We start from the raw sequence: 21,039 nt of genomic DNA on the forward strand, positions 1-21,039 counted from the left end.
TATAAAATCAGGGACAGGAATAAACTGTAGTGAGTAAGAAAACAATGTGGACATCACCTATATAAATGTTCTATAGTTGTCAGAGCTAGTGGTTATATCGTAATTGAATTCAAATAATCAGTTGTTCATCTGCGATGTATTAGAACCTCACAACTCAGATTGATACAGTTGCATCCTTTTATATGTACATAACCTTTACTTTCTCTCCTATTCTCTTAGTGGGGGAATCTGTACAAGGAATTAGTGTTTCCATTTGCAGTTTGTCCATCTTAAAACAAGTTATTCATTTATTCAGGTCTTCCTGCCCAGCAGCATCAGAGTCAGTTGTTTTCAGAATAGCCGGCCGACTGTGCTTGACGGTAGTTCTGGAGTTCATCGTACCAGTCGGGGTGGGGGGAGTGACGATTATATCGGGGACACTCGAGTGACCGTTGGAAGATTTGCTGGCGGCCTCTCCACTTCTGTTACAAATCTGCAGCCCTGAAAACATAAAAGCAGGAGGAATTATTATGATGAAGTCTAGACTGCTTCCATGGAAGTTTCTACAGGAGTCAACTTATACGCAAAGCCCCGCTCCCTCTCTACTTACACTTCACCTACCCTCGTGGGGGTAAAAAGAAGTTAACAAGTATCCCTAGGCTTTAGCAAGAAAATGAGGGGGAGAAGAGATTCGGCTGTAAAGGAAGAAAGATCACCTTCAACACATTTCTGGATATGGTAGGATAAGTAATTATACAGCAGTTTCTTCTATTTTTAGCATACAGTCATGCAGATGAATCCTTCTGCTTTCAAATTGACGCAGTGGAGGAACCTGTTTTGAGGGCTGAACATTTTGCTAGAAAACATGGAAATCACTGAGACTCTGCTTGACGAACGTGCATGGGCCGACATATTATCCAGGTGTCCGGTATCTTGTTAGGCAACATTCACCGCTGGGTGTCGGAGACCCACTTTAGCCATCACCAGTGTGATGTAAATGTTCTCACTTCCTAGGTACAGGAGCTTATTTTTATTTTTAAGCAAAACATGATCCAACACCTCATGTTTTCATTGTTCTAGATACACACAGATATGCGGTGTTAAGGACAGACACCAACAACACCTGTCATTTGTTTTGTATACATATTTGGCATTTATATTGCCAAGCAGCTGGTACTATCTACAATATGGCATTAACCGAGCACAGGCTTCTCTCTTCTCTGATTTTCTTTTAAAATATTGTCTGATCTTGTCTTGACAGCTGTCTATCAGGCCTATTTAAGACCTCTTCAGGTGTGGCTCACAAGCTAGCCCTTGCTAGATGTAAGCCCCTATACTTGGGACGTTAGTGCAGCTGAGTTTAGCTAAATTTTAGAGTTTGAAGCACAGAAGTCCGTGTAGGACCTGCATATAATGCGGTGCCCTTGACGCTGGGACGCAGGCTTAAATGTTGTGATCAAAATATGAACCAACACCTCATGTTTTCATTGTTCTAGATACACACAGATATGGGGGTAAATGTATCACGCCGAGAGTTTTCCAGCAGGTTTGAAAAACCAATCAGATTATAGCTATTATTTATTTAGTACAGTCTACAAAATGACAGCTAGAATCTGATTGGTTGCTATAGGCAACATCTCCACTTTTCAAACTCGCGAGAATACTCTCAGCTTGATACATTTACCCCCTGGTGTGTTAAGGACAAACACTGACAACAATTATCATTTGTTTTGTATACATATTGGGCATTTATCTTGCCATGCAGCTGGTACCACCTATAGCATGGGATTAACCGAGCTCAGGCTTCTGTCTGCTCTGATTTTGATGTAAATGTCCATTTATCACCTAAAGTCTAGATAACATGCATTCCTCATCCGGTAACCCCTGAACAGCCACTAGCTAGACAGACAGGAGGCCCAGATCGCTACTTATTCCACACAATAGTTCTTAAACGTTCATCTCTTTGGTGAGGCCAAAAAAAGCCACCTTCCTCTTTCAGACATGGCCAAGTAGCCGCTGCACTCCATTCACTAGCCATTATCTCCTTCATATTGTGGATTTAACTCCTTTCGTTTCCCTTACTTCTGTCTAGGGACGCACCAAATCTTCTATTTGTAATCCAGATAAATCAGGAATGTCGGCAGCAAGATATAGGGTCTGCCGAATCCTTAATAGTCAGATGTCAAACATCGTATTACACAGGACACCGTTTTTGCATAAAGTGGCTAAAGTTCTATATAAGATTTTAGCATTTAGGTAATTTCCGCTTAATTTAAATAGGAAAAAGAGGGTTTGGATTTAGTCCATCATTCAGGAGGATTTAGTATATGGTGAAATCCTAAAAATTAGATTTGATATATCTCTATTATTTCGCACTTCTGAGGATAACACTGAGGGGACCGTCTGAGCAACAGACAAGAGGAATGGAGGACGGGACAGGTCGACAGAAGCAGATACATAGGACCCCTTGGGTGCAGGAACTGAGGCTTTAGAGACATCACCGCCTTAAAAGAAGATACTCTGGGCTAGATTTACTAAGCTGCGGGTTTGAAAAAGTGGGATGTTGCCTATAGCAACCAATCAGATTCTAGCTGTCATTTATTTAGTACCTTCTACAAAATGACAGCTAGAATCTGATTGGTTGCTATAGGCAACATCCCCACTTTTTTAAACCCGCAGCTTAGTAAATCTAGCCCCCTGTGTTCTTGGGAGTTCAGATTCCTGTAGACTTTCATCAAACATTAGAAATGTAGGACAGTCCATACAAGTATCATTGCTGATCTTCCATACATCACCCAGGAGACATCCAGGGTCTGATTCCTATTCGGATGCAGGTTGCGTTTTGAAAAAAAACCTGTGCGCAGCTCCGATGTATTGAAATCTAAATGTGTCTCAAGATACGTTTCAATTTCAATGTGGGTATAAGTACACTGCCCTGTAGCCATTGCAAATGCAACCAAGTGTATTTTTGAGAAACCTAGGACTTGAATCAGACGCATCTGCATTGCCACGTACTCAGCACGCCCTTACTGTACATCCGCCCCTCCCTCCTCTGTATCGCCTCTCAAATGGAAGCCAGACGTAAGCGTCATTAGCGGTAAGACATGAGTTGGATGCAATTGTGTTCATTGATGTAAGGTCCGTTTATAAGCATACGCTGATGTATTTCACGCAACAGACGTCACGCAATCGGACTTACGTCTGAACATGAATCAAGCCCTTCATATATAATATGTGAACACACAGCGGATGAGGTCAACATCAAACAATAACACCCTTCCTTAGCCTCCAAAATGGACACTTTGTTGGCTACTTACCTGTAGAAGACAGTAAGTGGACAGTTCCAAGACATAGTCCTTACAATGACGGCCAGACATGATGCTCCTTCTTAGCGGAAGACTAGGCTGACAACCCCCTCAATATAAGGCAAAGCTCCATTAAATTCAACCATCAAACACCCAGTTTACGCAGCTTCCTACAGCACATTCAGGGATGTGACAATTCTTGGGCCTATGGACGGAGCTCAGACGTGGGTTTCCATATATTTCACACTGGTACTAAACAGACTCCCATCCAGAGGTGAAGGACACAACCACAGATCACTCGTTATATTCCCAATGGGGATTCCTACAGATTTTAATTCTATTAAAAGTTTTTCTCATTACTGTACCCAAGTTACATAATATTTGTCTTTCCCCAGGAAAACGATGTAAATAACACACACCCTTGGTATTGAATACAGGGCTCTACGGGCAGTTCTGGTGCCAAGGAACAGGTAAACAGACCAATACAATAGACTGAGACGGAGGAACAAACTGGCGTTTGGAAAGTGAGTTACTGACGGGATCTGGATTTTATTGCCCAAAGTTTGACTAACTAGTGAGAAGTAGTCGTCTGCGTATATGTGGTACTTCTCAGCATCTGTGGTACATGAAACTTCAGCCCCAAATCCCTGTAGCCCCCCTGTATACCCAACAAGCGCAATATGCAAATAAGCTTCATCAAGAGGAGAATAAACTTCTGTACAATGAGGCTCACATGAAAGTCTAACGAGTTAGTGCCAACCTGTGGCTCTCCAGGTGTTGTGAGACTCCAAGCCCCAGTATGCACTGCCAGCAGATAGCCAGCCACTAGCTGGCAAGGTGTCCTGGGACTTGTAGTTCCCCAATACCCAGCGAGCCACTAGCTCTGCTATAGAGCATGACACAGGCTCGTGAGATGCTTTGGACTGTAATGTAAATAGAATCACACATCACTTTATGCTCCTTCCCAGGGCTTAGTGTACATGATATATTATTCATCCTTCTGCTCGAGATCAGATTTGTTGTCGTTTCACAAATAAACCGAAGGGATTACCATCTGCAGCAAATCCTCCTTTAATAACATTGAAAGCCTTTATATGGAGAAAATACACAGGGCAGGACGGGAACTCCATTCAATCTGATTACTGTAGGGAAGAGGACTGCGTTACAGTAACTACTAAATACTGAAACGCCGGTTATCTGATTTACTATGAGGAATAGATGTAATGTGACCGGGCGGCGGTACCACCAGAGGAGTTATATTACCGGGTACTGGGTAAAGATTACATTAACGGGCGTCCATCTCTAATTGAACAGTTGCTGCTCTAGCACCGAAATCTTCTAAACTGTAAGAATAACTGTTTATAATCAATAAATGTCTGTAATAAAGACCCAAGGTCCCCTCACGCTCATGATTATCTGAAGCGATATATGAGGTTAATGAATGAAGCAATGTCTTCTCTCTTTCCACCATAGGTCTTGACAGAATATAACCTAATAACTGCGCAGCGCCCGACTAATAAACACATTTGTGCATATCTTGTACTTTCCTAAATGACATTTCCTGGCAGATATTTTATGCACCTTGGTTGCAAACAGAAAGAGGCAGCTTCTGCTTATATAATGGAGATATTGAGAGGAATAAGGTTATCTCGAGTCCATATTACTAAGTCGTGATCAGAGAAGCTGAACACTGATTATAAATAGGATATAAGCAGCCTGTGAAGATAATAGAGGAAGTAGATGATACGTCTGATTACTGCTCCGTTATCTAAGCTGTCGCTGTACAGGAAATAGAGAGGACGCAGCTACGGGAAGTGGTTGCCCTGCACTGTATAACGCTCAATGATTTATACATAGATTGTTATTTGTGTCATTTACCAGGAACAGCTACATATACGATAAACCTTTACATAGCTCCAACCTATTACACACCATTGCGCAATCGAAAATGTTTTGTTTAGTTGCATAGGTCCCTGCACCAGAGGAACTTACAATCTAGATTTCCTTCCACAGGCGCCTGCACTCACCCAGATTTATTCAGGTGGCAATAAACCCTGTTTTTGGACTGTGGAAGGAAACTGGGGTAAACCCACATGAACCGGGGAGAACAAACTCCACGTATATCGTGCTCTGGTTGGATTTGTTACCGAGGGCCCCACTGCCGCCAGCGAACAATGCTAACCACTGTGCTACACAGAGCAATACAACACTGCTGCTGAACAGTTCTTAGCAACAGTTGTGACAGTAACAAAAAACAGATGACGGGGATATAATGAATATAATGTAATACAGACACTGGAAACGGACATCAACTCTTAATTTATTCCGAGTAATGAACTATGTTTCTTTTTACACTAATAGAACCCCAGCTTAATCTGCCTCCTCCCTGCCAATTTCATATAAGGCCACTAGCATTAGGAAAGGAGATAATGCATTTATTTATTTTATGATAAACGCCCAGGCTATACTGAGGATGGATTGTCTGTTGCATTATACTCTATGGAGGCGACTAATAGAGAGAATTTTTTATGAGACTCATTGCGGAAATTGTGTAGGCAAAGGCATTAGTCCACTGCACTTGGCACATTCACAGGGTTTATGGTAAAGCGATTTATAGGCGAATATAAAGACACATTAAAAACAGTCAGATACTATATGACACTAACTGCTCAACATGAACTAATTCAAGTTGATATACGAGAAACTCTGTTTTCACGGGAAGTTGAACGGAAAATCTGAAACCAGGATAAACACCTTTCTAGAGATGTATAAACTAAAAGTCATAATATTTAGATAGAAAGTTCCACATTAGTCATAATTCCAATACATATAAAAAACCAAAAGCGAAACGTACCTCTCGCCCCCAGAAACGCTGGGAAGAAAGTGGGGGCGTAATGGAGAAAGTTACAGTTTGCAGTTACTTATAGTCCTTCTATACTGAATATAATTTAGGTTCCTGCCCACTCACAGGTATTTATATCACAGTTTGTGACACCTCCTGTGCTCTAGAAAAGGGAACCAACAATAATAATAATAAAAATATATATATATTGCCATTTAAACACAAGAAACATTTAAATATTTTAGACCAACTGACTTTTCTAGATGGGGTAAATATTTGTAGTCTGTTAGTGCTAAGGTGCCAGGAGACAGAAAGAGCTTAAAATTCTTCAGCCTGAAACAGTTATGAGACTCCACTGAGCCACAACATGTCTGCCTCCGTAGCCTGGGACAGTCACTGACCATCTATAACCGCCAACAATCTCGCTGAAACCTGCTTTGCTCCAAGTGAAGTGTTTGAATATATTTCCCCTAAGAACTCTCAGTTACCACCCAAAGGATACAGCTTTTCCTGCACAATATCTGGTTCCTAGTGACTGGATAGGCTGCACTCTCAGTGATGTCACTGGCTCCTAGTGACTGGATAGGCTGCACTCAGTGATGTCACTGGTTCCTAGTGACTGGATAGGCTGCACTCTCAGTGATGTCACTGGTTCCTAGTGAATAGATAGGCTGCACTCTCAGTGATGTCACTGGTTCCTAGTGACTGGATAGGCTGCACTCTCAGTGATGTCACTGGCTCCTAGTGACTGGATAGGCTGCACTCTCAGTGATGTCACTGGTTCCTAGTGACTGGATAGGCTGCACTCTCTGTGATGTCACTGGTTCCTAGTGACTGGATAGGCTGCACTCTCAGTGATGTCACTGGCTCCTAGTGACTGGATAGGCTGCACTCAGTGATGTCACTGGTTCCTAGTGACTGGATAGGCTGCACTCTCAGTGATGTCACTGGTTCCTAGTGAATAGATAGGCTGCACTCTCAGTGATGTCACTGGTTCCTAGTGACTGGATAGGCTGCACTCTCAGTGATGTCACTGGTTCCTAGTGACTGGATAGGCTGCACTCTCAGTGATGTCACTGGTTCCTAGTGACTGGATAGGCTGCACTCTCAGTGATGTCACTGGTTCCTAGTGACTGGATAGGCTGCACTCTCAGTGATGTCACTGGTTCCTAGTGACTGGATAGGCTGCACTCTCAGTGATGTCACTGGCTCCTAGTGACTGGATAGGCTGCACTCAGTGATGTCACTGGTTCCTAGTGACTGGATAGGCTGCACTCTCAGTGATGTCACTGGTTCCTAGTGAATAGATAGGCTGCACTCTCAGTGATGTCACTGGTTCCTAGTGACTGGATAGGCTGCACTCTCAGTGATGTCACTGGTTCCTAGTGACTGGATAGGCTGCACTCTCAGTGATGTCACTGGCTCCTAGTGACTGGATAGGCTGCACTCTCAGTGATGTCACTGGTTCCTAGTGACTGGATAGGCTACACTCAGTGATGTCACTGGTTCCTAGTGACTAGATAGGCTGCACTCTCAGTGATGTCACTGGTTCCTAGTGACTGGATAGGCTGCACTCTCAGTGATGTCACTGGTTCCTAGTGACTGGATAGGCTGCACTCAGTGATATCACTGGTTCCTAGTGACTGGATAGGCTGCATTCTCAGTGATGTCACTGGTTCCTAGTGACTGGATAGGCTGCACTCTCAGTGATGTCACTGGTTCCTAGTGACTGGATAGGCTGCACTCAGTGATATCACTGGTTCCTAGTGACTGGATAGGCTGCATTCTCAGTGATGTCACTGGTTCCTAGTGACTGGATAGGCTGCACTCTCAGTGATGTCACTGGTTCCTAGTGACTGGATAGGCTGCACTGTCAGTGATGTCACTGGTTCCTAGTGACTGGATAGGCTGCACTCTCAGTGATGTCACTGGTTCCTAGTGACTGGATAGGCTGCACTCTCAGTGATGTCACTGGTTCCTAGTGACTGGATAGGCTGCACTCAGTGATGTCACTGGTTCCTAGTGACTGGATAGGCTGCACTCTCAGTGATGTCACTGGTTCTTAGTGACTGGATAGGCTGCACTCTCAGTGATGTCACTGGTTCCTAGTGACTGGATAGGCTGCAATCTCAGTGATGTCACTGGCTCCTAGTGACTGGATAGGCTGCATTCTCAGGAATTGGCTCCACCCACTAAATGGCTGCCTCTACTGTCTGTTATAACTTGATGGGCAAATAAGGATAAAGTATTTTCTAAGAAAAACTATAGCTGTATTACTTGTCTCAGTGGGTTAATGGATACGGCTTAGGCATTTTAGAATAATTTAATTAATCATTAGTTGTGTGTGCAAGCACATCAGATTTTATTTAAAGTGGATCCATCTTGGTGTAAAGGTAAGAGCAGCACTACAAGACTAACATGCCAAGAATATAACGTGGTTTTGAATCAATAGAAGAGTGATAATGGATTCCTCTCCCTATACAATTAAAGGGCAGCACCATTTTACATTTTCAGTGTTCTGGACTTCGCTGTTCCCAGGGGAGAATTTCAACATACAGCAAATATATTTCAGCACATGAGTCTAGCAATGTACACAGTGCTCATGTCACGTTCTGGAGAGAGTGTAAATCTGTCTGCACTGGATCTCTGTCAGACAAATAAGCTTTTAATACAATATAGTGATTGGATACAATATTATTAGATAATGTATATTTAGGGCTCTCTGGACAGATAAGAACTAAAAGTACAGAGCTCACTAAATGTATGATGTGCTGGGGTGTGGCACGGTGAATGACTTCATGTTAGTCACTACGTAGTGCCATACTTTTGTGGCCCGTCTACCCCCCTACAATGGAAAGCGGGCAGGATCTGGGAGAAGGGCCTGCTCTACCCTGGGGTCCAGGATAACTATATGAAATTCAGGAGTCTCCTGGACATTCCGTTAGAGTAGGCAAGTATCGTGCACTGAGGAGTGGCGGACATTTTCTTGTAGCATCGCCCCTTACCAGAAGGAGGTGTGCTACAAGAAAATGGACGCTGATCTTCAGCACACTCCCCAGTGTTTCATCCTTGGTGGCTCCGCCCACTGCTTCTCTGGCCTGGCTTCAGAGAGATCGCCAGACTCTCTGGTTTTGCTTTATTTATGCTAATCAGGAGAGTGAAGGGCCATTGGGGTCTTATTTACAGAAGTGTCCTACAAAAGTGCAAATAGAAGGTGCACAATGTGTTCCATTATAAATATAGGGTTGATGTTGGGTTTCCGGACACCCTGGAGGAGCCGGAGAAATACAGTCCTTTGTTTTACATGTTCACAGATGTTCCCTGTCAGAGAGCACATGCCTAAATGCATCTTCCCCACCATCGCCAGTTATGTTAAATAACTTTTGTCCTGTATACAGGTGCACCTAATCTGCCCTTAGCAAGGCATGACCCCCGATCCCCCCCAATACCTCCCACCGGGTGGTACAAACCTCTGCACCACTATCTTGACTCGTAAATCCATGAACTATACATATAACCAAGCGCATTTGTACAAAAAACTAGGAGTGTGGGCATTTGTACTGTGGTATTATTATTATTATTATTATTATTAATTTTTATTTATAGGGCGCCACTAGGCGTCCGTAGCGCCGTACAGGGACAAACATAGTTACAATACAAGGTGAGACAGCACAGTACAGTAAACAATAAGCACAGTAACTCGGTGAGCTCAAAGCACAGCTAGAGGGGCGGGGGAGGGGAGAGAGGAAGGTCCTGCATCGGCTGAGCCCGAGAGGGAGGGCCCGGATGACAGGGAAACCCCCAGAGGGGAGAGGAAGGAGCGAGAGGGGACGGGGGGGGGAAGAGGGTCCTCGAGGAGGAGGGCTAGGTAGCTGAAGAGCAGAGTTAGAAGTAGTGAGGACAGGAGGAGAGATGACCCTGCTCAGAGGAGCGTACAATCTAAGGGGTGGGGTAGACAGACAGAGAGACACAGGGGAGAGAGGGAGAGATAAGGATAAGGGAAGGGGAATGAAGGGGAAGAGGTAGAAGAAAAGGTAGGAAATTAAGTGGAAGGCTTTAAGAAAAAGGTGGGTTTTTAGAGCCCGTTTGAAACTGGACAGATTAGGGGAAGTTCTGATAGAGGGAGGGAGCTTGTTCCAGTGGAGGGGGGCAGCGCGGGCAAAGTCTTGGATACGCGCATGGGAGAAGGTGATCAGGGGGGAAGAGAGGCGACGGTCATTGGCAGATCGGAGAGGGCGGGATGGAGCATGAATAGAGAGGAGGGTGGAGATGTAGGGTGCCATGGAGTTGGCGAGGGCCTTGAATGTAAGAGTGAGGAGCTTGAAGAGGATTCTGTAGGGGAAGGGGAGCCAATGAAGGGATAGGTAGAGGGGGGAGACAGATGAGGAGCGGCGAGAAAGGAAGATAAGCTTAGCTACCGCGTTGAGGACAGATCGAAGGGGAGCGAGATGAGAGTGGGGGAGGCCAGTAAGGAGGACGTTGCAGTAGTCCAAGCGGGAAATGATCAGAGAGTGAATAAGACATTTGGTGGCATCTTGGGAGAGGAAGGGGCGGATGCGAGCGATGTTACGCAGCTGGAAGCGGCAGGATTTAGCGAGAGAGAGAATGTGGGGGCCAAAGGAAAGAGAGGAGTCGAGGATGACACCGAGGCAGCGAAGTTGGGGGACAGGGGAGATAGAGGTGTTGTTGACAGTGATAGAGAGATCAGAAGGGGGCGAGGTGTGAGAGGGAGGAAAGACTATGAGTTCAGTTTTGGCAAGGTTAAGTTTGAGGAATCGAGAGGGCATCCAGGATGAGATGGCAGAGAGGCAGGCGGACACCCTAGAGAGGAGGGAGGGAGAGAGATCAGGAGAGGAGAGGTAAAATTGAGTGTCGTCAGTGTAGAGGTGGTAGTTGAGGCTGTAGGAGCTGATGAGTTCACCCAGGGAAGAGGTGTAGAGAGAGAAGAGTAAGGGTCCCAGGACAGAGCCCTGGGGGACTCCGACTGGAAGGGTGGACGGGGCGGGAGAGAGATCCAGAGGTGGTGACGGAGAAGGATCGGTCAGCAAGGTACGAGGTGAACCAGGACAAGACTGGGCCGGAGAGGCCAAAGGACTGGAGGGTGTGGAGGAGGAGGGGGTGGTCGACGGTGTCAAAGGCTGCAGAGAGATCAAGGAGGATGAGAAGGGAGAAGTGGCCCCTGGCTTTAGCAGAGAGGAGATCGTTGGTGACTTTAGCTAGGGCCGTTTCAGTGGAGTGAAGGGGCGGAAGCCAGACTGGAGAGGATCAAGGAGGGAGTGTTCGGAGAGGTAGGAGGAGAGACGGCTGCAGACGAGCCTCTCGAGAATTTTGGAGGCAAAGGGGAGAAGTGATATGGGGCGATAGTTAGAGGGAGAAATAGGGTCAAGATTAGGTTTCTTGAGGATGGGGGATACGAGAGCATGTTTGAAGGAGGAGGGGAAGATGCCGGTGGAGAGGGAAAGATTAAAGAGGTGAGCGAGGTGAGAGCAGGAGGTGGGGGAAAGGGAGCGAAGAAGGTGGGAGGGGATGGGATCCAGGGGACAGGTAGATGGGGGGGGAGGATGAAATGAGAGAGTGGACTTCCTCGCCCGTGGTGGGGTGGAAGGAGTGGAAGTGAAGGTGGCTGGGGGGGGGGGGGGGGAGTACGGAAAAGTGGGGGGGGGTGGATGAGAGAGTGGAGGATGAGATATTAAGTCGGATGGCTTCAATTTTAGAGGAGAAAAGGGAGGCGAAGTCGGAGACAGTCAGGGTGGAGGGGGTGGGAGGAGGGGGTGGGGCCAGAAGGGTGCTGAAGGTGGCAAAGAGACAGCGGTGGTTAGAGGATTGGGAAGAGATGAGGGATTTAAAGAAAGATTGTTTAGCGAGTGAGAGGGCAGAGCTGTAGGATGAAAGGCTGAATTTAAAGTGGAGGAAGTCAGCCAGGGTAAATGACCCTCATAGATGTTCTATTTCCTGTCCGGTGGTAGATGCCTGATGCTATAGTCTGGTGAGGCGCAGTAAGGAAACGCAGTCACGTACGTTATATATACAATGCAGACCTAGATGACAGTCCTTATTTGTAAACCAAAGGCTGGCCCAAGGGGCAATTTGCCTCCGGGCCTCCTCGTTAGCCCTCCCATGTTTTAAAAGACTTTCATGATGGTATGTTTATATATATATATATATATATATATATATATATATAAATATAAATATAAAAACACACAAGACCAGGGTGGGCCGGGGATAAACAATTTATCTTGATCGCCTCTTAATCGGGACCCTCTAACATGACGCCCTCTCCTTCCGGACCCTCTCCCTCGACTCCCTCATTAACCTATCCCCTGAGGCCCTATCCCTTTGCGCCTTCTCCCGTCGCTCCCTCTGACCTTGAGGACCCTCTCCCGTGACGCTCTCTCGATCCTTACTCCCTCAGGACCCTCTCCTCCGGCACCCTATCCTCTCTATGGGGATCCCACCCCTTCCCCTCTATTCCCTGGTATATTTATTACACTGAATAACACTATAGTTTTACATGTGAAAGACAAAAATATCACTGGAATACTAAACACTGAATCCCCCCAGAACTAGCTCAGAACCCTGGTTATACCCAACGACCAATGATACGCGCTTAGACTCACAAAGTCCATGGAAATTGTTTTCCAATATCGGCACCTGGGAAACACCAAGATACAAGAATCCCTTCATAGTACATTGACCTATGGTAACACATTGGTCCCTACCCGCTGTACAGTTTCTCCACACTCTTTGCATTAGTTTAGATGGTACGTTCCTTACCTTGCAGACAGGAGAGCTGGAGTCCCATCTTTTCATTGTCTTCATACTTCAGCCATGTCAAAAAATCAATCTCATTTGTCCCAGCGCATCTAAGATCGCAAGAAAACAGAGTGAGGGGTCTGACAACGCGACCTTCCTCTTCTCACCAGAAGAGACGACGTACACAGCAGGATGCAGAGGCCACGGAGACTTGTCGCACTCTTACCAGCAGGTAAAAACTCTGATATTATACAGAGCCAGCGATAGATGTTCTATGCAAAACTCAAATACTTATCCGGCTGACTCACTTACAAGAGACCTCGAAGTGCAGCAAGGGAAAACCACTAATTCTGACGAAAAATAATGTTTCAACCAAATTCTAAAAACCTCAAACCACTTGTTCCGCACTTGTGCAATAAAGAACACAATTTAGATTTCCTGTGTTTCATTTATTTTAGCATTTGAATTTGTGTTTACCTAATGGGCAAAGGCCACTAAAAGGAAGATAACACAGAAAGAATTTTCTTTTCAACATTTTTGGCCCCAAAAATTGTTAAGCTCCATGAAAATAAAGGCAGCCATGGATGGGAAGTTAAATACGGACCACCCAACCGGTGGCCGTCAACTTCCAAAAAATCTCCATGGATATTACATTTTGCTTCTAGTATTTGGCGTTCTCATTTAAACATCACTAATGTAATGCCCTAGGAAGCAATGCCCATTGTAATGTACCCAGGTAGTTGTCTTTGTTTTGCTTTTTAATGTAAAAGTGATGAAAAAAAAAATGGAAAGAAATAGGGCTGCAGGAATTTAGTCCCTACCAATGTTTGGAACTCTGATGAGTTATAACTGATGTCGGGTGTGTTTCACTTGCTATATCAGTCCGTCGGCCCAACTATACTCAGTGAAGCTCAAAACATTTCTGCAACATCACAATAGAAATTAAACCAGCAGGCAATTAATGACACTCGTACTTTGTGCGGCATTTAACGGTATTACAAATGCAAACATTTCCCTGAGACTCTCAGTATCGAATAATAGCAACAACGTTCCTACAGGACTATAGTCTAGACCAGCATTATAGGATCTACAGGTATCATAGTGGATAATACATTATAACACAGTAATGGAGGAAGTCCCAGGAGAAGAATTCAAGTCATGCTCATCCCTTCTGTTCTATAATATTTATTACCTATAACACATTATATATTGACATCGCTGTAATTTTGTTGCCAAATAAATAGTAGAAATAATAATAAAAAAGTAATATTAAAATAATATATGTGAAGGATCGTGAGGTTTGTATTTCAGGAACAGCTGGAGAGTGGTAATGCTGATCACCTACACCAGCTTTAAAAGCAGCTGCTATTAACAATAAACAGACCTATTCCTTCTGTACAACATGAATGCACACACTGTATATAAAGGCTGCAGCTACAGATATAATGAACACACAGATAAAACCAACAGAGAGACTCTTACCGTGCCTGAAATCTGCATGTCCCAATCTGTCCGCTCTGCTCTAGTTTACCTGACGTGATATACAGGGGAACGTCCTCTCCACCAATCAGCAGCCACTTACAGCTGCTGGGAAGAGATGAAATTTAAAAAAAAAAAAAAACATCTTTTTTTTTTTTCTTTTTCCATTCAGCTGTGAAGTGGATTTGCAATCCGTTCCTGGTACAGCCTCTCTGAATTGGAAATTACTCATCCACTGCATTAGGGTAAACTTGGCAAGGATGGGTCTTTTTAAGCTTGTAAATGCACTCTTAAAGAATTAATGGAACGTATATACAAATGGGGTTGATGGGATTTCTGCAGTGGGACGCGGCACAAGATACCATCAGATCGCAGAGGCCGCTGGAAAGGAATTAAATATTAATATATATTTAAAAGTGTGAAAAGTGCATTTGTAAATTACAGCTAATTATTGTAAAGTAAAACTAAACTTACAAGGTTATGGAGATAACTGATATATGGAAACTCCTGGGCAAATGAGGGATACCAAGCATACTGAAAGCAAGGGCTTCCATACAGGTGCAACTAAGGCATTATTTTAGCAATTAATATCCCAGCATGCTCAGGGCCAAGTGCAAAAATGCCGCACTCCCTGCTTGCCTATAATTACGGCTAGCATGGCTGCATGAGGAGCTCTCAGTGACTTTTAAAGTGGGATTTTTTGGGGGGCTTTTGGCAGGAGCTTCACAGCAGCTCAAATTGCTAATGTTTCATGAGCAAGAACATCTAAGGTGTTGTTAGCATAGAACTCTGCGGTGAAAGCGAAACGCGGAAAGGGCAACATTGGGGGGAGACGTATAGTCAAAGATCCAGAACAACTACAGATAAACTGGCAATTTTCGCCCTGTGAAGTGAGCAGCCAATTTCATAAGAGAACTCCACAGAACAGGATACCATAGGTTGCAGTGTACACACCTTTTGCACATTTGTGAGTTCAGCGATGGACAACAGAGAGTGCAAGTCTGGTGCCAACCCAAAGGAACTCTACAGCCCTGAGCGCTTGTTCCAACTCTGACTGGCTGTCCTATCAAAATGCTAATCGCTACTTAATGGCATTGATTGATCAGCTTCCCTCCATGTTGCAGCATTTTGTTACTGACGGGAGGAGCGCCTTCCAGAATGACAAATGTCCACCCAGCACCTGGTCACCCAATCATCATCATCATCATTTATTTATATAGCGCCAACATATTCCATAGCGCTTTACAATTGGGGACAAACATAGTAAACTAATGAACAAACTGGGTAAAACAGACAGAGAGGTAAGAGAACCCTGCTCGCAAGCTTACAATCTATTGGACAATGGGAGTTTGATACATGAGGTTAAATCTACATTTTGCAGTCGGCCCAGCCAGACTGCAAAGGTAAAAGTGACTCATAAGATAAATGATCCTGTCACACAACAATGTTGGTCAAGGGCTAGTTGTGTAACGGGTGGTAATAGGGTAATTTAGTGAGGTTAAGAGGGTGGTTGAGGAATATTATAAGCTTGTCTGAAGAGGTGGGATTTCAGAGAACACTTGAAAGCTTGTAGACCAGAGGAGAGTCTTATTGTGCGAGGGAGAGAAACCTATAGAGTGGGTGCAGCCCGAAAAAAAAGTCCTGTAAGCGGGAATGGGAGGATGTAATGAGGGTGGATGGGAGACGCAGATCTTGTGCAGAACGGAGTTGCCGAGTTGGGAGATATTTTGAGACAAGAGAGGAGATGTATGTTGGTGCAGCTTTGTTGATGGCCTTGTAGGTTAGTAAAAGTATTTTATATTGGATTCGGTAGAAAACAGGCAACCCAATGGTTTGATGGGCCCGACACCGATGTTACTCATATGTCATGATCAATAGCGAGCAACAGGGAGGTTGCTCAATCAATTTATAAGTAGCAACAGGTGCTCAAAATACAAACAGGAGAACAGACAGACTCCCACAGACATTCCACCGCTACCGACAAAGTTAAAACATTCATTAAAACTGTCAAAAAGTCTATGAGTAGGAGTGTGGCTTCTGCAAAACAGTCACTGGGGTGACCGTGTCCACAGAAGCACAGCTCCAACTCAGACCCTAATGGCGCTAATAGTTGTAATAGATAAAAATAATATTAAATGTAAAGCTGCAGTCACAAAGGGTAGTGGGATTACTGGTATGGGAGGTGTGACTGCGCTAAAAACAAATAGCAATAATCTTAATGATCATAAATGTTAAATATTAAGAGCCGCATTCCCAATATAATAAAACGCATCACTGAATTTATTAACATACAAAAAATGTTAAAAAATAAAAAAAACATATAAACATTCAATGAAGAATAATATAGAACAATAAATCCTATTAACAAGCTGGTAAACATAAACAACTAATTGTCCAATAGTTCCAGATGAAGTCATGGCATAAATGATCAATTACCAATAATTTGAATATTCACATTAATTGGCAGATTTATTTTGTGACACTTGTAAATAAGAATAATCGGAGCCAATCGATAAGCTCCTCAATATTGAATTAGTTTATAAGTGTTGAGATAATAACAAGTCACTACAACACCGTGTATCCGGCTATTCGTGATTATTGAAAATCAGTGTTGGGCACAAAGCCGCGGACAGACGCTGCGACACACAGATATACCGCAGATGAATACGCTGAAGCAGAAAGGGCTTTACCGATACGCCGGCTCTATGTACTACCCTCTGTGCTGCCCTCTGTGGATGCCCCATGTCATTAACACTGTGTATAAAGAATAAATAAAATACAGGCGTCTTCGATGCATAGACCGGCAAATATATGGAAAGCATCTGCCACTTTCATGGTGGGTCGGCCCATAGGATTGTACGAACTCCAAACAGGATTAGAGCCAACAATGTGTCACACAGAATGTTTTTTTTTTTACTTATGGTGGGGGTGGGGGTGAGAGAGAGAGAGAGAGAGAGAGGGCGAGAGGGAGGGGGAGAGAGAGGGCGAGAGGGAGGGCGAGAGGGAGGGGGAGAGGGAGGGGGAGAGGGAGGGCGAGAGAGAGGGCGAGAGAGAGGGCGAGAGAGAGGGCGAGAGAGAGGGCGAGAGAGAGGGCGAGAGGGAGGGGGAGAGGGAGGGCGAGAGGGAGGGGGAGAGGGAGGGCGAGAGGGAGGGCGAGAGGGAGGGGGAGAGAGAGAGAGAGAGAGAGGGCGAGAGGGAGGGGGAGAGAGAGAGAGAGAGAGAGAGAGGGCGAGAGGGAGGGGGAGAGAGAGAGAGAGAGAGGGCGAGAGGGAGGGGGAGAGAGAGAGAGAGAGAGGGCGAGAGGGAGGGCGAGAGAGAGAGAGAGGGCGAGAGAGAGGGCGAGAGAGAGGGCGAGAGGGAGGGCGAGAGGGAGGGGGAGAGAGAGAGAGAGAGAGGGCGAGAGGGAGGGGGAGAGAGAGAGAGAGGGCGAGAGAGAGAGAGAGAGAGAGAGAGGGCGAGAGGGAGGGGGAGAGAGAGAGAGAGAGAGGGCGAGAGGGAGGGGGAGAGAGAGAGAGAGAGAGGGCGAGAGGGAGGGGGAGAGAGAGAGAGAGAGGGCGAGAGGGAGGGGGAGAGAGAGAGAGAGAGAGGGCGAGAGGGAGGGGGAGAGAGAGAGAGAGAGAGAGGGCGAGAGGGAGGGGGAGAGAGAGAGAGAGAGGGCGAGAGGGAGGGGGAGAGAGAGAGAGAGAGGGCGAGAGGGAGGGGGAGAGAGAGAGAGAGAGGGCGAGAGGGAGGGGGAGAGAGAGAGAGAGAGGGCGAGAGGGAGGGGGAGAGAGAGAGAGAGGGCGAGAGGGAGGGGGAGAGAGAGAGAGAGGGCGAGAGGGAGGGGGAGAGAGAGAGGGCGAGAGGGAGGGGGAGAGAGAGAGGGCGAGAGGGAGGGGGAGAGAGAGAGGGCGAGAGGGAGGGGGAGGAGAGAGATGCGCGAGAGAGAGGGGGAGGAGAGAGGCACGAGAGAGAGGGGGAGGAGAAAGAGAGAGGCGAGAGAGAGGGGGAGGAGAAAGAGAGAGGCGAGAGAGGGGGAGGAGAGAGAGAGAGAGGCGAGAGAGAGGGGGAGGAGAGAGAGAGGCAAGAGAGAGGGGGAGGAGAGAGAAGCGAGAGAGAAAGGGGGCAGAGGACGAGAGAGAGAGGGGGCAGAGGACGAGAGAGAGAGGGCGGGGAAAAGAGAGAGGGCAGAAGGCAGAGGGCGAGGAAAAGAGGGGGAGGGAGATGAGAGGGAGAGAGAGATGCAGAGGTTGTCAGTATACATATTTGCAGACATGGCTCTGCATATTAGATGTGGCACACGATGCGGCTCAGAATACAACAGTCTCTAATGTCTGGACACATTACTGACATAAGCTTATACTGGAAGTGTCTCTGGAGACTCCTCCACCAGTATATAGTCCAGCTCAGTGAGCACACAGGAAGGTAGAGGGTGAGGTACTGAGGGAGCCGAGCAGGTGCAGTCTGCAGCAGTAGCTGCTAAATCATATTTTAAAAAATCAATGCTCCATTCATTCCAACTGCAGGACAGGAGGGGTCCATGGAACAGAGTCACTGGTCCAGAATTCACGTGGTATAAAAACCATGCAGACAACAGTCATCATCATCATCATCATCATTTATTTATATAGCGCCACTGATTCCGCAGCGCTGTACAGAGAACTCATTCACATCAGTCCCTGCCCCATTGGAGCTTACAGTCTAAATTCCCTAACATACACACAGTCAGACATAGAGAGAGAGACTAGGGTCAATTTTTGATAGCAGCCAATTAACCTAACAGTATGTTTTTGGAGTGTGAGAGAAAACCGGAGCACCCGGAGGAAACCCACGCAAACACGGGGAGAACATACAAACTCCACACAGATAAAGCCATGGTCGGGAATTGAACTCATGACCCCAGTGCTGTGAGGCAGAAGTGCTAACCACTAGGCCACTGTGCTGCCCTACAGTGCCAGCATCCCCAGTAATACAGCCAAGCAGCCATCCTCGTCTTACGGACGGCCAGAGATTCCCATGACACTTACCTCTCTCTGACACTGCAGCTACGGTTATCCCCAACACACAGACTGCACAAACTAAGAAAACACATTTATATCTGAGAACAACAACTACCAGTGTACAGTAAACTACTCCAATATATGCAACTGTTCGTCTGCCATCTAAATTTTTCTCCCAGCTGGTCCTACTGTCTCTCACCCCTCCCTCCCTAGAATGTAAGCTCTTGCGGACAGGGTCCTCTCTACCTATTGACCCACGTCTGTACACTGACTCCCTCGTATGTCCTGTCTTTCTGCGTGTGAGCCCCCATAGCATCACTCACACTCATCTGTGCTACTTATGTGTATAACCTCATCTATTTGTTACTTCCTTCTGTATCCGACGGAATCTGTGGAGCCTTATAAATAATAATAATAATAATAATAATAATAGCTGTTCATGTATATGAAAACATGATGCAATTAGCACAGCAATTACTCAGGTAACAGCATCAGGATCATGTACAGGAGTTTCCCATGTGAGGGGGTATAATAGTCTCTATGTCCCGTGTAAGATTTATCCAGCAGTGAAAGTTTGTTAATCCCGAAATGTTATATTATGACCCAGCGGAGAAAGGATTTTACAGTGACCCAGACTGACATATTTACAGTATGTTTTGCTCAGCACATAACCCTGTATACTGGGGACTACAGAACATAACATTTAGTTAAAATTTAACAGCCTTGAAGGTCTCCTGAGAGTTGAGATTGTAACACTTTGATATATGATAACGTGTATTTAAAGGTCAAAAACACACAGAGCTATATTACATATCTATTATAACAACAACATTATGTTTCTGCTCCTGTTTAAAAAAAATTCAGGGGTTCTGTGCTCCCACATAAATTCAAATTATATTTGATATATTTTATTTTAGATATGATTCAGTAAAGGTGAACTGATTGTGGGCTGGTGTGGTCGGTCGGTCTGTTGCTTTATAATTAAAACAGACACCTCCAATGTGGGACTCACTTCATCATCATCATTTATTTATATAGCGCCACTGATTCCGCAGCGCTGTACAGAGAACTCATTCACATCAGTCCCTGCCCCATTAGAGCTTACAGTCTAAATTCCCTAACAGACAGGGAGAGAGAGAGAAAAAAAGAGAGACTAGGGTCAATTTTAATAGCAGCCAATTAACCTACCAGTATGTTTTTGGAGTGTGGGAGGAAACCAGAGCACCCAGAGGAAACCCATGCAGGGAGAACATACAAACTCCACACAGATAAGACATAATAAAATGTGTGTGTGGAGGGATCTGGTGGGTATGTGAGGTGGTCATCTAAAGGGCCTATGCGGAGGTCTGATGGGCATGTGAGAAGGTCGTCTGATGGGCAGAAATGGGGCATTGAGGGGGTCTGATGGGCATGTGAGAAGGACTGATGGGCATGAATGGGACATTGAGGATGTCTGATGGGATGTGGGGAGGTCGTGTGATGGGCATATATGGGGCATGTGAGGGGGTTGATGGGCGTGAAGAGGGAATGTGAGGCGGTCTAAGGGACATGACTCTTTACCATATTGTTTGGCCCCTAGTCTCTGGCTGGTTGACCACCCCTTCTCTAAATGATCAAACATTTCATGTTACATCGCTGGACAAAGTGTATGAATCCACCACGCTGGAGTCTCACAGAGAATTGTTACCTAGGAGACTGT

The 21,039-nt window shown here is 45.5% G+C and overlaps 1 long non-coding RNA gene across 1 annotated transcript; it reads right to left on the reverse strand.

Moving 5' to 3' along the window:
* Positions 1-208: 208 nt before the first annotated feature.
* On the reverse strand, positions 209-14,459 carry LOC142103686 (uncharacterized). Its single transcript, XR_012679421.1, has 3 exons — positions 14,365-14,459; positions 12,904-12,992; positions 209-480 (listed from the first exon to the last, which is right to left on the reverse strand). It is a non-coding gene; the product is annotated as an uncharacterized LOC142103686 (long non-coding RNA).
* Positions 14,460-21,039: the final 6,580 nt, after the last annotated feature.

Source organism: Mixophyes fleayi, chromosome 10 (assembly GCF_038048845.1).
Source record: "Mixophyes fleayi isolate aMixFle1 chromosome 10, aMixFle1.hap1, whole genome shotgun sequence".
Taxonomy (NCBI): domain Eukaryota; kingdom Metazoa; phylum Chordata; class Amphibia; order Anura; family Limnodynastidae; genus Mixophyes; species Mixophyes fleayi.